Source organism: Callorhinus ursinus, unplaced genomic scaffold (genome assembly GCF_003265705.2).
Source record: "Callorhinus ursinus isolate GAN/ISIS: 27379988/994484 unplaced genomic scaffold, GSC_fseal_2.0 scaffold21, whole genome shotgun sequence".
NCBI lineage: Eukaryota > Metazoa > Chordata > Mammalia > Carnivora > Otariidae > Callorhinus > Callorhinus ursinus.
In genome coordinates, this window is record NW_027397083.1 from 9,370,796 (window position 1) to 9,383,397 (window position 12,602).

The window sequence follows — 12,602 nt, forward strand, 5'->3', positions numbered from 1 at the left end:
TTCCACAGAAGGGATGATGTGTGAAAGTTACTGGCTAAGCCTTTTGGGAAATAAACAGGAACAAGACTCCACATTTTCATGTCCTCTACAAAATCAGCTTTCCAAAAATAGACTCATACAAGCTGTAGTCACAGTTGAATGTCATGTTTCTATTATTGTGATGACATAAAATCATTAAACCGCTGCTAGTAGTAAAAGCAGTCATGTCTGGTAATAGAACTGCTCTGTGCCCATTCGAAGGGAATTGCATTTTAAATGACACATGGAGAGCAATGTCCTCCAAAGGGGAGTGGCGTGGACAGAAGTTTTACTTCCACAGTGATTTATTAAACGCCCTCCTCTGCTGTTGCTGTAATACTTGGTTCTAAAAAGTGGTGTCAAAATTTGAAAGAAGTTTTCAAAAAATGTTTTAGTCATTTGCTGAATTTTTTTATATTTCCTGTATTTAAAGTAACTGGAAAAAATATTAACCCCCTCCCTTAATCTCTCAAGGTTCTTTGTCTAGACTTCTGTTTACATCTTCTCTTTACTCCTATCAACACAAGCAGAATTACGATTACTTATTATAGGTCATCCTAGTTAATGCTCACACAACCCACTGAGATAGATATGACCATGGAGAAATGAGTACAACTGACATTTCAAGATTGAATTTGATCTTCCCACTATCAACTGGGATTAAAATTCAGGTCTGAGTTTTTAAAAAAATGAAATTTAAGAGACATTGAATTAAATGTCCTTTCAAGTTCTCACCTATTAAAAATGGACAAGGAAGTTTTGACTTCCTCAGACATTCAAATATCAGTGTCATCATCAGTAAAGTTGTACTGAGAAATACACTTTGTATATAAGGCCAAAACAGACTTCCTATCATCCCCCTAAAATTGGCCTGGGGGGGACATGGTGAGAAGGTATATTTACAGAGCCAGTTAATTGCATGTAGGAATAGAAACTGCCTCTTACCTTTCAAGAATAGAGGGTACAGGTGCACTAATCTTAGACAATAGAGCCATTCTTCTTGTGGGGGGGGGGGGATGGTCAGAGGTTTAGGATTGGCTTCTATCCAACACTTCCAAGAGAGCTGAATGCTTATCAGTTAAGGAAATGGATGATCTCCCCTGGACATAGCATGTACTTTTCTTCGCCTCTCATTCTATTAATTTTATTAGTTTAATACACTTAAAAGTCTCATTCTCTTTTACATAATGAACCTCTTAAGAATAAAAAGTGTGTTGATCAAACCAGGACAAAACACCAGGAAGCTCACACACTGGGACTGGTAAAAGAACATTATATTGGAGGCATTCACAATGGTAGGGGTCTATGCTCTCCAATATCCCACTGTACTTTGGGGGCAGCATACAAGGATCTAGCAAATCTAAGCATTGGACTTTAGGAGGCTTTTACAAAACTTATTAGTTAGTTAGGGGCTATAAGTAATAGCCCCTCCCCTGGCATGCTTAAGAGCTGGAATCCATCAACTGTGCTAGCATAGTCTTAGCTCCAGCTCCTGTTCTGCCAAATTGGACAGCCATACTTGTGAGAACATGAGCCTCTTCTCTGACAGGATCAGTGTGCTGGTGTGTAAGCCTTTGAGTTCCAGCTCTTTGGCGTATTTGACCATGACCAAATTTGCTACCTTGGCATCTTACCAGAATTGATTGCTTGAGCACTTTGCTCTAGCTGACTTCCACATGCTCTGCAGGAGGCCACATCCTCCTTTGGGAGACCGGCATGCAGGACATAAGTTTTAGACAAGCTAATTCTTCTCAGTGTTTGCCTGATTTGTCCTCTTATTTCACTGTGGTGCTTAGTGCAGTGTATTGTAATATATAACCGTTGAATAAGGAGATAATGCATAGATGAGTGAATAAATGAGTAATTATGTAGGAAGACCATGTAGTCACTGGGCTGTCTTTCCTTCACACCACCTCTCCATTCTCCTTTTTGAAAGGTGTCTCTGTACTAAGCAGGACTGTCTGCTTTGTCTCTTCTACATGATAAATATCTCTGACCTGGAACTCAGACCTAACTCCGTTGTCAAATAATTCGTAGCACATTGGCTGCAGAGTCACTGATTATAGAATAAGGGCTCTCTGTGTCTCTTCATGAAAGCTCTCAAGTTTATTTTTTAGTTCCTTTTAAGATGTGATACGACCTCCTTATTTGTACTAAAAATCCCCTGGAATTAAATCCTAAATTTTAATAATAGCTAGCTTTTTTGGATGATCACTGTGTGTGGGTGCGGTGATAAACACTTGACATAGATTATCTCATTTAATCCTCACAGAAACCAAATGAAGTGTTTACTGTCATTATCTCTATTTGATGAAGAGGATACTGAGGCTCACAGAGAATTAACTTGTCCAAAATCATCTAATATCGAGTAATCACAAGTGAATGAGCTGAAAGCTCACACGGAAGCCGGGACCAGACTTTCATTGAGGGGAAAACTTACAGAGACAGAACAGTAGCAGGTGAGCAATCTTCTCAATGCCGGTTACACAGGGAATTGGAACACCAGACATAAGACATGGAAGGGGTCCCAGTGTTGGGCTGTGGGGCTCATAAGCTGCATGGTGGGGGAAACACCGGCCCTTCCTCTAGGATGGTTTGGAACTGAGGACCAAACTTGGTGGTTGCAGTTCTATAATGTAACAGAATTGTAGTTTCCAGCCCAAATCTTCTACCTCAGTATTTATAACTGAGAGTTCACCGGGCCAGGTCAGGAAAATTAATCCTTGGCTTTGACCTAGCTATAAAGTGGTGGAAATTTTATTCAAGAGTCTCAGTCTTAAATAATGTGCAAGAAGAACCTGATATAACTATCCATATGTGCATTTCAAGCAGCATCACAGTCTATGGTATATGCTTTTCCTGCCATGTATTTTTGTCTCCTATTTCTAGTGGACTATTTGAAATATTTATGTAGTGTTCACCTATGTCTAGCCCTTATAACTCACCAGCCTGGTACTTTATGCTCAATTAGAATGTGAAATTTAATTTGGCTATGAGTTACTTTAAGAGGATATGTTGTTGACCATGGGATTGATAGGCTTATCCCCTGGGATTTGTGTGGGGATGGATGGGGACAAGGGAGTTCCTAAGAGGTAGGGTTTCTTAGAGGAAATGATGAGTCCAGTTACAAAGTTTGTGACTTCTGTGCTGTATGTGGGTATGTTTAGAAGATTTTAAGCTAGAGTTAATGATATTAGGGACTTGTATCTGTGTCATTTAGGTTATGTAGTTACAGAGTTACTTGTTACACTGAGTTTTATTTGTATATGTCTCAATATCTAACTTCATTCTAGTATTCCTCAGTTTAACTTTATACATTTATAAACTTGATAAATATAGAATATCTTGAGCTAAGAGAAATTGTCAGTAATTAATAGTGAAAACATCTTTACTACCAAATAAGAGGTTCATGAAGCCAGGGCTGTGATCTGTTTTGTTAATTGCTATATATACCCCATACATAGATACTAGTTAGAGCCAAGTTGTCACTCCATGAATATTTATTCTTGGAGTGGGAAAGTAATGATGACTCTTTTGCTATAAAAATTAAATCATTTGAATTTTCTTGAGATATGAAGGTATTGCTTTTAGTTATGTATATTTATTAAAATAGGCAGAGGTAAAGGGAAGGATTTTTCATACCAAGACTTCTTTGTGTGTGAATATAATGAGATGGAAAAAGTGATCATCTTTTTTTATTTACCACATCCAAATCATTTGGTTTTCAGTGGGAAGGGCCAATATTACCAAGGTAATTTTTTTTAATCGTGTGATTACACGTACTTTCAGATTTATAGAAGTGTGTGGGGGAGTGTGGTTCATGATTTGAAAAGTATACTCTTCTCTGGTGATCATCCACTGTTTTGTCTATATAACCTCTTCCCCTGCACAAAAACAAAACAAAACAGGAGTGTTCAACAGGGAGGGACCAAATAAATCCCGAATCTCATAGCTCTACATGTAATCCCAGCTCAGCAGAGTATGGAATGGACAAAGTGAGGGTAACTATCTGATGTTTCCACTGCCAACATTTCCAGTCTAATCTTACAGGCAGAATATTAAGCCATAGTGTGTGATGGTTCTGCTAGGCAACAGTACTATGATAAATAAAGAGAAACTCCTTTGGGCCATGAAAAATGTCATGGTTCTAAATATGGCTACACCTTTATGTCAAAGCACACATATAGCCAACTGAACTTCAAGAAGATGTGAAGGTTCCTTGAGTACCAGTTGAAGGCAGTATTCTAACTTCTGTAAATTTGCTTTGGTGTTTTTTTTTTTTTTCTTTTCCTGGCCCTTATCCATTTGACTTTCTTCCCAATGACCCTCTCTCTGACTTTCTTTAGATAATTTGAAAATACTGACTGTAGAGATGTCAAGGGTGAAAGGGATCTTCATTCCCAGTGAACTCGAAATAGCAACTTTCTTTTCTCATTCCGAGAGGAATTTTTGTAATCTTGTTGGAAGCATTTCTGCTGTACTGTAATGTCTACAGAAAAGAATAATGAACAAATCCTCTCATTAACTACATTTTAATGGGCTTTGTTAAAGAGAGTTCACCCCAGTCTCAAAGTGAAAACAAAAACAAAAATCTTGACTTAACAAATGAAATTTAGTCAAAACAATATGGTAAAAACAATGTGGAATCTATCCTTGAAATTTAAACTTTTTAGATATAGTGGCTTTTTTGTAAAAAATGCTAAAGAACTCTATTTTTATAAAATAGATATATACACAAAATCTACAAAAAATTTTGAGGCTATTTTTGAGAGATGTATTTGGGAAAATCTTTTAATGTATCCTATAGAAATGTCCTGATATCACATTAAAACCCCTACATTGTCTCAATTTATTGCCAGACTATTGCAGTCAGTGCATGGCAATACCATGCCATGCAGTGAATGGGTTACAAGTGTGCTGAGATCATAATCCCTTTCTGCTTTCAGGCAGCAAGATAAGGTCAAGGGCAGCTAAACCTCAGGGTCTTTCTCCTCCCATTGTAAGTAAGCATGACAGTTTTCCCTAGTAAGCCATCCAAGCCTTATTTTTCTACATGATCCTTAACATGGAATAGGTTGAACACACTGCTAAAGAATCGTTCATTTATTCTTTCAGGGGATGTTTATTGAATACCTCCTATTAATTATGAACCAGTGTATTAGATTAGATAGAGGTGTAAACTTTTTTGTGACCTTGATGAAGTCATAGCCTGTAGAGGAGACAGATACCCAGATAACTAAGCTTACTACCATATACCATATGCATAGACTTACTGGAACACAGAAAAGAGCCTAATATTATTTGGAATGAGAAACAGGCTGAAGACACACACCACCAAAGAAGTAATATCTAACTGAATTTTGCAGGTTAAGTGGAGTTTACCAAGAAGAGTATATGTTATAGTATTGTTTTTCCAATAAATAATTTTCTATCACAATATTTTTAATGGTTGCATACTATTCCAGGATATGGATAGAACACAATTTACTTGAGCCCTTTTTAGGTTACTTCCATTTTTTGGCAACTGTAAACAATATTGATATAAAGATTCTTAGGGCTAAATCATAGTACATGTCCTTGATTTTCTTCTTAGGATACAGTCCTAGATGTGAAATCATTGGTTCAAAGGAACAACACCTTTTTAAAGCTGAACTACATTTTCTCAAGCTAGCATTATCAGAGTGTAGGGCTTTGAGGTCAGAAAAACTGGCATTTGAAATATAAACATTTCTTCTCTTGGTTATTTGGCCTGGGTAACCTTCATTACTATTACTTTCTTGCTTCAAAAGAAAGCAAAGATCGTAATACTTATCTTAAAGTGCTTCATTGAAAACCATAGTAGAGGTTAATAAATACTTGTTAAGTCTCCCTTGTATTTTTGACAATAGGCACCTTGGTAATAAAATTCAAGTGTTTTAAATATTGTAGGTTAGCTTCATTAATAGAGTTCCAGCAAGAAATGCACATGCCTAAATAACTGCATGGTGTGGTTACACACAATTCATCATATGGCTCAAATTTCAAAAAATCTGACTCATTGTCCACATAAATAACTTTAGAATTGCTGGACTGTGCTCAGAAATTTGGTCTGAAAGACAGAAAAGTTCTAGAATTAGATGAAGATACAGGAGCCTGGACTAAAATCCTCATTCTTTCACTCATTTCCTGTGTTACTTAATTTCTCAGACTCTGTTTAATCACTTGGAAAAAAAAGCGTAAGGTTACATTTTCTGCTTCAAAGACTCAAATGAGCAATATAAATATAAAAGATAATAGATAGATCTCTAAATTGCTATTCTGATATAACCTATTATTCCTACTGGTTTTTAAATCTACCATGAATCTTTTTACTTCTTGAGAAAGAAGAGGCAGCAGGCTGAACGTACCCGTCCCTCAAGCTTGTCAGTGGGTTACGCATTTTTCATATTATATTGATGTGGGGCATTGACTGGAAGGATTGGGATTTATTTTCGAACTCCTGTCAGCACTCCATAATTAACATTGCCCAGAAGAGAAATGCTATTTTGCCTCCTGCATCATCAACACAACTGTCAGCAAATAAGGAAGGCATCATCTTTGCCGTTATCACTGCTAATGTATGAAGTAGAAAAGAACAGCTGAATTTTCACACACTGGGCTGTTGGAAGCACTGGCATTTGGTGAAATTTGTTTTCAATTTCTACCTGCTTCTATTTGCATGAAGAATGTCTTTAAAGGGAAAAAAATATCATTTTTTATCCCAAAGCCTATTTTTAACCTCCTAATTTGGGAGTTTACTGATTTCGATTTACTGATCTCAAAATTGTTTATCTCAATGTCGTTTTTTTCTCCTTGACATAAAAATGCAAAGTTAACGTTGATTGCTTACTGGCTGGTTTACTTATCTACCTTTACTATATTTTCTCTGCGTCCTAAATTCCCTGTGATGTTTTAATTCTCTCTCTGGTCTCCAGTTTTGCTTAAATTCATAATGGCAATGAATAGAAATAATCTTTTGAATGAAGAATTGGCAAGGGCTAAATCTTGCTGCAATAAGATAGCAGTAATGTAGATCAGAACTTTAAAAAGGCAAAAAAAAAAAAATCTGTAGCCTCCATAGTTACAGTGTGCTAAAATTAAGTAGTCTAAAGTTATTTTGTTTGAGTTTTTTTTGTTTTTGTTTTTTCAATGACATAATGGGAATGTGAAATAGTACAGCCTTTGTAAAGTAATTTGATGTTAAAATGCTAAACATAATTCAATGTTAAATGTTAAACATAGTTACCATATGACCCAGAAATTCTACTTGAAGGTATATACCTAAGAGAATTGAACATGTGTCAACCAAAAACTTGTACATGAATGCTCATAGTAATATTATCCACAATAGTCTTAAAGTGGAAACAACTCATATATATCAAAGGATGAATAAAAAAAAAGTACTTCATACAAAAGAAAATTATTTGCCACTAGAAAGGAATGATGTATCGATACACGCCTCAACATGTGTGAACCGTGAACACATTATGGGCAGTAGAAGGGTAGACACAAATGGCCATGTATTCCATTACTCCTTTTTCATGGTATGTCCAAAACAGGTAAGTCCACAGAAACAAAAAAGTAGATTCCTGGTGGCCAGGGTTGGAGACAAGAGACCCTAAGGGGTGATTACTAACGGGCATGGGATTTCTTTTTGAAGTGATGAAATGTTCTAAAATTAGATATTGATGACTATTGCACAACTTCGTGAATATACCAAAAACCCCTGGATTGTACACTTTCTTTTTTAACCCCCCTAAGGAAAAAAGTGAAAAGCTTTTATAGAAAAAGTAACACCTTCATTAATTAAAAAATAGGAACTGGGAATGGTGGAAATGACGGGGAAATCATGACTAAACAATTTAGCGTCATTATAAACGTTCTTTATAAACATTTCTACTTTTAATAACTTCAGAATATATGTTAACTAAATGAACCACAATTAAATATTTTTTTTGTTTCAATTATAGGTGATTGCTAGCTATTCACTAGGATAAGATTTTTTTTGTTGTTGTTATTGAGAACCATGCAGAGTGTCTGTGGTCCCTGACACACACCTGGTATAGTGGTCTGTCTTCTAGGACCTGGACGTGTACTCTAGGAGGTAATTACTAACTGGCAGCCTGGTAATCTAGAGCTTCTCCTCCTCTTACTTGGGTCACTGCTGTCATTATAACTCATTGTAGGAGTAGACACCTATGATGACAAGGCCAACAGTGATTGAAGATGTCCTTCATTTACTCCTTATTTGGAGGAAAATGAGGGGGTCCATTTTTTTCTCATTGAACAGATTTCAAGGCTTCACTTAGCTAAATGCGGCAGGCAGGTAATTCACAAACTAGTAGACCACAAACTGACAGCCCAGGGTGGAGAATAGAACAACAGGTTAGTGTAAAAGATTCATGTGTCTTTTTACTAATGCAAGATTTTGTACATTTAAGGATATTTTAATGAGATCAAATTTATTCCAGAATAAACAAATGAGAGAAAGAAATGGAGGTCAAAATGTGCTGTCACAGTTCTATATGTACCAGTTAGATCTCTGGGAAAGGACTTAATGCAAGTTGATGCGTGATTGTTCCAGTTTTAAAAGAATGTAATTCAGTTTATGTCTAGTTTCATTAAGGCTGTTGGGAGAGCACTGGAGTAATTCAAAGAGAAGAGAAATGTGAAAGGTACCAAGTGTATGTACAGAAGTGTGTATTCATCCTACACTTTATTGTTATAATATGCATAGGTCTGTCAACCCTAACATGCAAAGTCTGTTATGATTTCATCCTGTATAACTGAGAGCTAGCAACTTTGCCACTCAAAAAAGTAATGTGATCATTCCAAATTTGTAGCATTAAACCTTTGTAGTGTGTGACACATTCACTGTATGGCAGAGAAGATTCAGGGAGTAGACATAAACAGACAGTCATATGAGCTGTTGGTTAGTGATGGATACTTAAACTAAATTAAAATGAATGGGCTAACACTTTCTCTGTCAGTTTTCATCTCTTCAACCTCACAGATATTTATGAAAGGGAGATATTTGTATGAGAAAAGATCCCAGTTGGGGATTAATGCCCAAATCCCTACATAATTTTACATAATATAAACAAATGTTATCATAGGACTTGATATGTTGCCAAGCCATTTTATGGAGTAATTAACACATATCCTGTCATAATCCTATGCAAATGTTTTTCCCCTATTTTTTTTAAATTTGAGTATAATTGACACATGATGTTACACTGGTTTTAGGTGTACAACATAGTGATTGGACAACCCTCTATGTTAGGCTATGCTCACCCCAAGCAAGCGTAGCTGCCATCTATCACCATGCAACACCCTTTACAATGTATAGAAACCGAGCTTAAGAGTGATTTTAACTTGTCAATAACCAAAGGATAGAAACAAGAATTAGGAAAGGAAGTAAGAAAATCAAATAACATTTCTGAAGCCCCAATCCTAGCACTATTTGAGAAGATTCTAGAATGTTAACACATTCACTTCTCCAGGAATCATAAGAGGTAGACTTTATTTTCTCTATTTCACAGAGAAGAAAGCTAAAGTTCTCAGGCTTAAGCCTGGTTCTTCGCAGATTTTTCAATTCAGTGCAATACATTTTAGAGCTTACATTTTTATTTCAGACCATGCGTTCGAAACACAGTCATGATCCTGGGAAGATACTCAGTTGTAGCATTTGTTGTGAAAATTGTATCATCACTGCCTGGCAGCCCTTGATAAATTTCTTAATACTGTAGTCGCTTTCACATTTTACTTGATCCACAAATGTTTTTAAAAAGGTTGCAATTCACTCTTTAGTCAGGGCACTGGGAAAAGCCCCAGATCAAAAGTAATCTTGATTAGAAAACTCTGCTGTGGATATACTATGCTATATCTCCAAATGTTCAAAATTGTTCTTGGTACAGGACCAGTTATAACCCTCCTTCACTCTCCCTCCACACACATTGGTCCCACCCTAAATTAAAGTATAAACAAACACAAAGTAAAGAGTAGTCGGCCTCATAGTAACTGGAGAGATGTAGGGATTCCATAGCATCTAGCAGGGGGTGATAGAGAGGGAAGAGCACAGTCTGCCCTTACCCTGCAACGGAGAAAGAAGTTAAGAGCATCGGAAGCCTTACTCCTGGAGTTCCACCCCCTGTCTTTTCTCAACAGTGCTCCTTCTCATTGATGTAGTTTTTGGAATGCTGGTAGGTTTGGTGGTGTCCGGAGCCAATGGCCAAGAAAGAATTCTTGAGATATCTTTGGTGCAAAATGGTGGTCTTATTAAAGCACAGGAATGGGACCTGTGGGCAGAAAGAGCTGTGGCACCAGGGTTGTGAGGGGTGGCTGATTCTATACTTGGGAGTTGGGGGTAAGGAGAAAGGGAGGTTTCCAAAAGAACTTTCTTATGCTAAAGAGGACCTGCTGGAGGTCCTTGCCATTATCAAGTTAAGGTTGTTTTTCCCTCTAGTAAAGCATTAACATTATGGCAGTTGGGAGTTTCCTTCTAGAAGTTAGTTTATTGATAAGAATGCTTTTTTCTTGTAAATCACTAAGACCTTTGTAAATGAGGGAGACTCTTGTCTTCCTGGATAGTGACCTCCATAACTTAACCATTTGTTTTCCCATCCCTTAGCTTTGGGGCAGCCAGGAATCCCTGAGGAATGTGGCACAGATCCCACCTGGGAGTGTGTGTGTGTGTGTGTGTGTGTGTGGTTGGGGGGGAGTGTCAGCATGTGCTTTGTCCTCCGCTTGCCTCTTCTCCTTCACCACCATCTCTGAACAGTATACAAACAATAAGCTGTGAGGTTCTGTTCCTTGCCAGCCTCTGAAGCTCCTTCCCTCTGTATCCACTGCATTCCTAGCCTGGCCTCCATAAGGGCAGGAGGGATGAATGCTACTGGCCTCTGGCCCCGGCAGTTTCTATTCTCATTCAAGGACTAGACCCCTTTCCCAGCCCCACGGCTGTCATTTGTATTAGTCTGCTCAGGCTGCCATAACACCATAGACTGGGCAGCTTAAACAACAGAAATTTATTTTCTCACAGCTCTGAGGCTACAAAGTCCCAAGTTCAAGACCAAGGTGCCAGGGTTGGGTTTTGGTTAGGCCTCTCTCTTTGGCTTGCCGATGGCCACTTTCTTGCTGTGTCCTCACAGGGTCTCTCCAATGTGTGCACACGCTACTGATGTCTCTTTCTCTTCTTAAAGAGATACCAGTCCTGGGGCGCCTGGGTGGCTCAGTCGTTAAGCATCTGCCTTCAGCTCAGGTCATGATCCCGGGGTCCTGGGATCGAGCCCCGCATCGGGCTCCCTGTTCTGCAGAGAGCTTGCTTCTCCCTCCCCCACTCCCCCTGCTTGTGTTCCCTCTCTCGCTATGTCTCTCTCTATCAAATAAATAAATAAAATCTTAAAAAAAAAAAGAAACCAGTCCTATCAGATGAAGGCCCCAGCCTTTTGACCTCTTTTATTTAACCTTAATTATCTCCTTAAGATGCCTATCTCCAAACACAGTCATATATGGGGTTAGAGCTTTAATGTATGAATTTTGGGGAGACAATTCAGTCTATACAGGTAGGGTTACATTAATTTGCTCAGAGCAGTTATATTCTCCCCCTGCCAACCCCCAGATCTTTATAATCACCAGAGGGATGGACAGAGGAACTTTAAAAACTGATGCCCAGGCCTTAGCCCAGAACAGTTAAATCAGAATCTTCCAGGCCAGGAAAGGGCATAATCAGCACTTTTTAAAAGCTTCCGGTGTGATTATAAATTTGCATATAGGATTGAAAACCAGAGACTAAGTTGTTTAGGGTCATTGGCCCAATCCACATTGCATCCCATGTTGTGAATCCCACTGGGGAAAAGGAATGGGGAATTCATGCTGGCATCTTAAGCATATTACAATACGCTTAGGAATATATACTGTGTATTTTAATATACATATATACATATATTTATAGATAATATATAATATACATATATATTTAATATACCATATTATGTAGTACTTCAGAAAATATACATTTATATTATATATCATATACTATATACTTAGGAATATAGGTACAAGATAATAGACAAATAGCTAGAATCAAACACCTAGGGTTCTAATTCTGATTACGTGACCTTAACATTCCTAAGAAAAATAAGAATGACAACACTATCCTCCTTTGTTATGATATTACATGAGATTATACATGCAAAGTCTCAAATAGTCCCATCAGTATTATTACTAGCAATAAAGAAATCAGACGGGGAAAACCTAAAGTGTCAATTTTGTTTGTCTTCTCTCTGATAGACTAAGATCCTTGGCTTTGAAGCAAGAGATTCAGCAGTGTGTTCCTGAAAAGCCTAAATTAGCTAAATTTTACATATCAAAGTGGTGAGACCTGAGGCATTCAAGGGGCCTATGGAAATGGCAGAGTGATTCTAAAGCAAGTGGTTAAGGTCACAGTGGAGTTACTGGGGGAAACTATGAGCAAAGTTCTAGCTATTCAAGTTGATTTTTGAGCTTTGTGAGGATGCTCGTAGGGCCCTAGCAGAGAATGAAGGCAGCCCATTTTAGGTCATCTC

General features: G+C 37.7%; 1 protein-coding gene across 4 annotated transcripts in view; it reads left to right on the plus strand.

The window, feature by feature from the left end:
* Positions 1–12,602, plus strand: part of LRRC4C (leucine rich repeat containing 4C) — a 1,189,131-nt gene that overhangs the window by 235,592 nt on the left and 940,937 nt on the right. For all 4 annotated transcript variants that reach the window (XM_073904733.1, XM_073904737.1, XM_073904739.1 and 1 more), the window contains exon 2: positions 2,291–2,477. The gene's annotated coding sequence lies outside the window, so the exon portion shown is untranslated. The remainder of the gene's footprint in view (positions 1–2,290; positions 2,478–12,602) is intronic.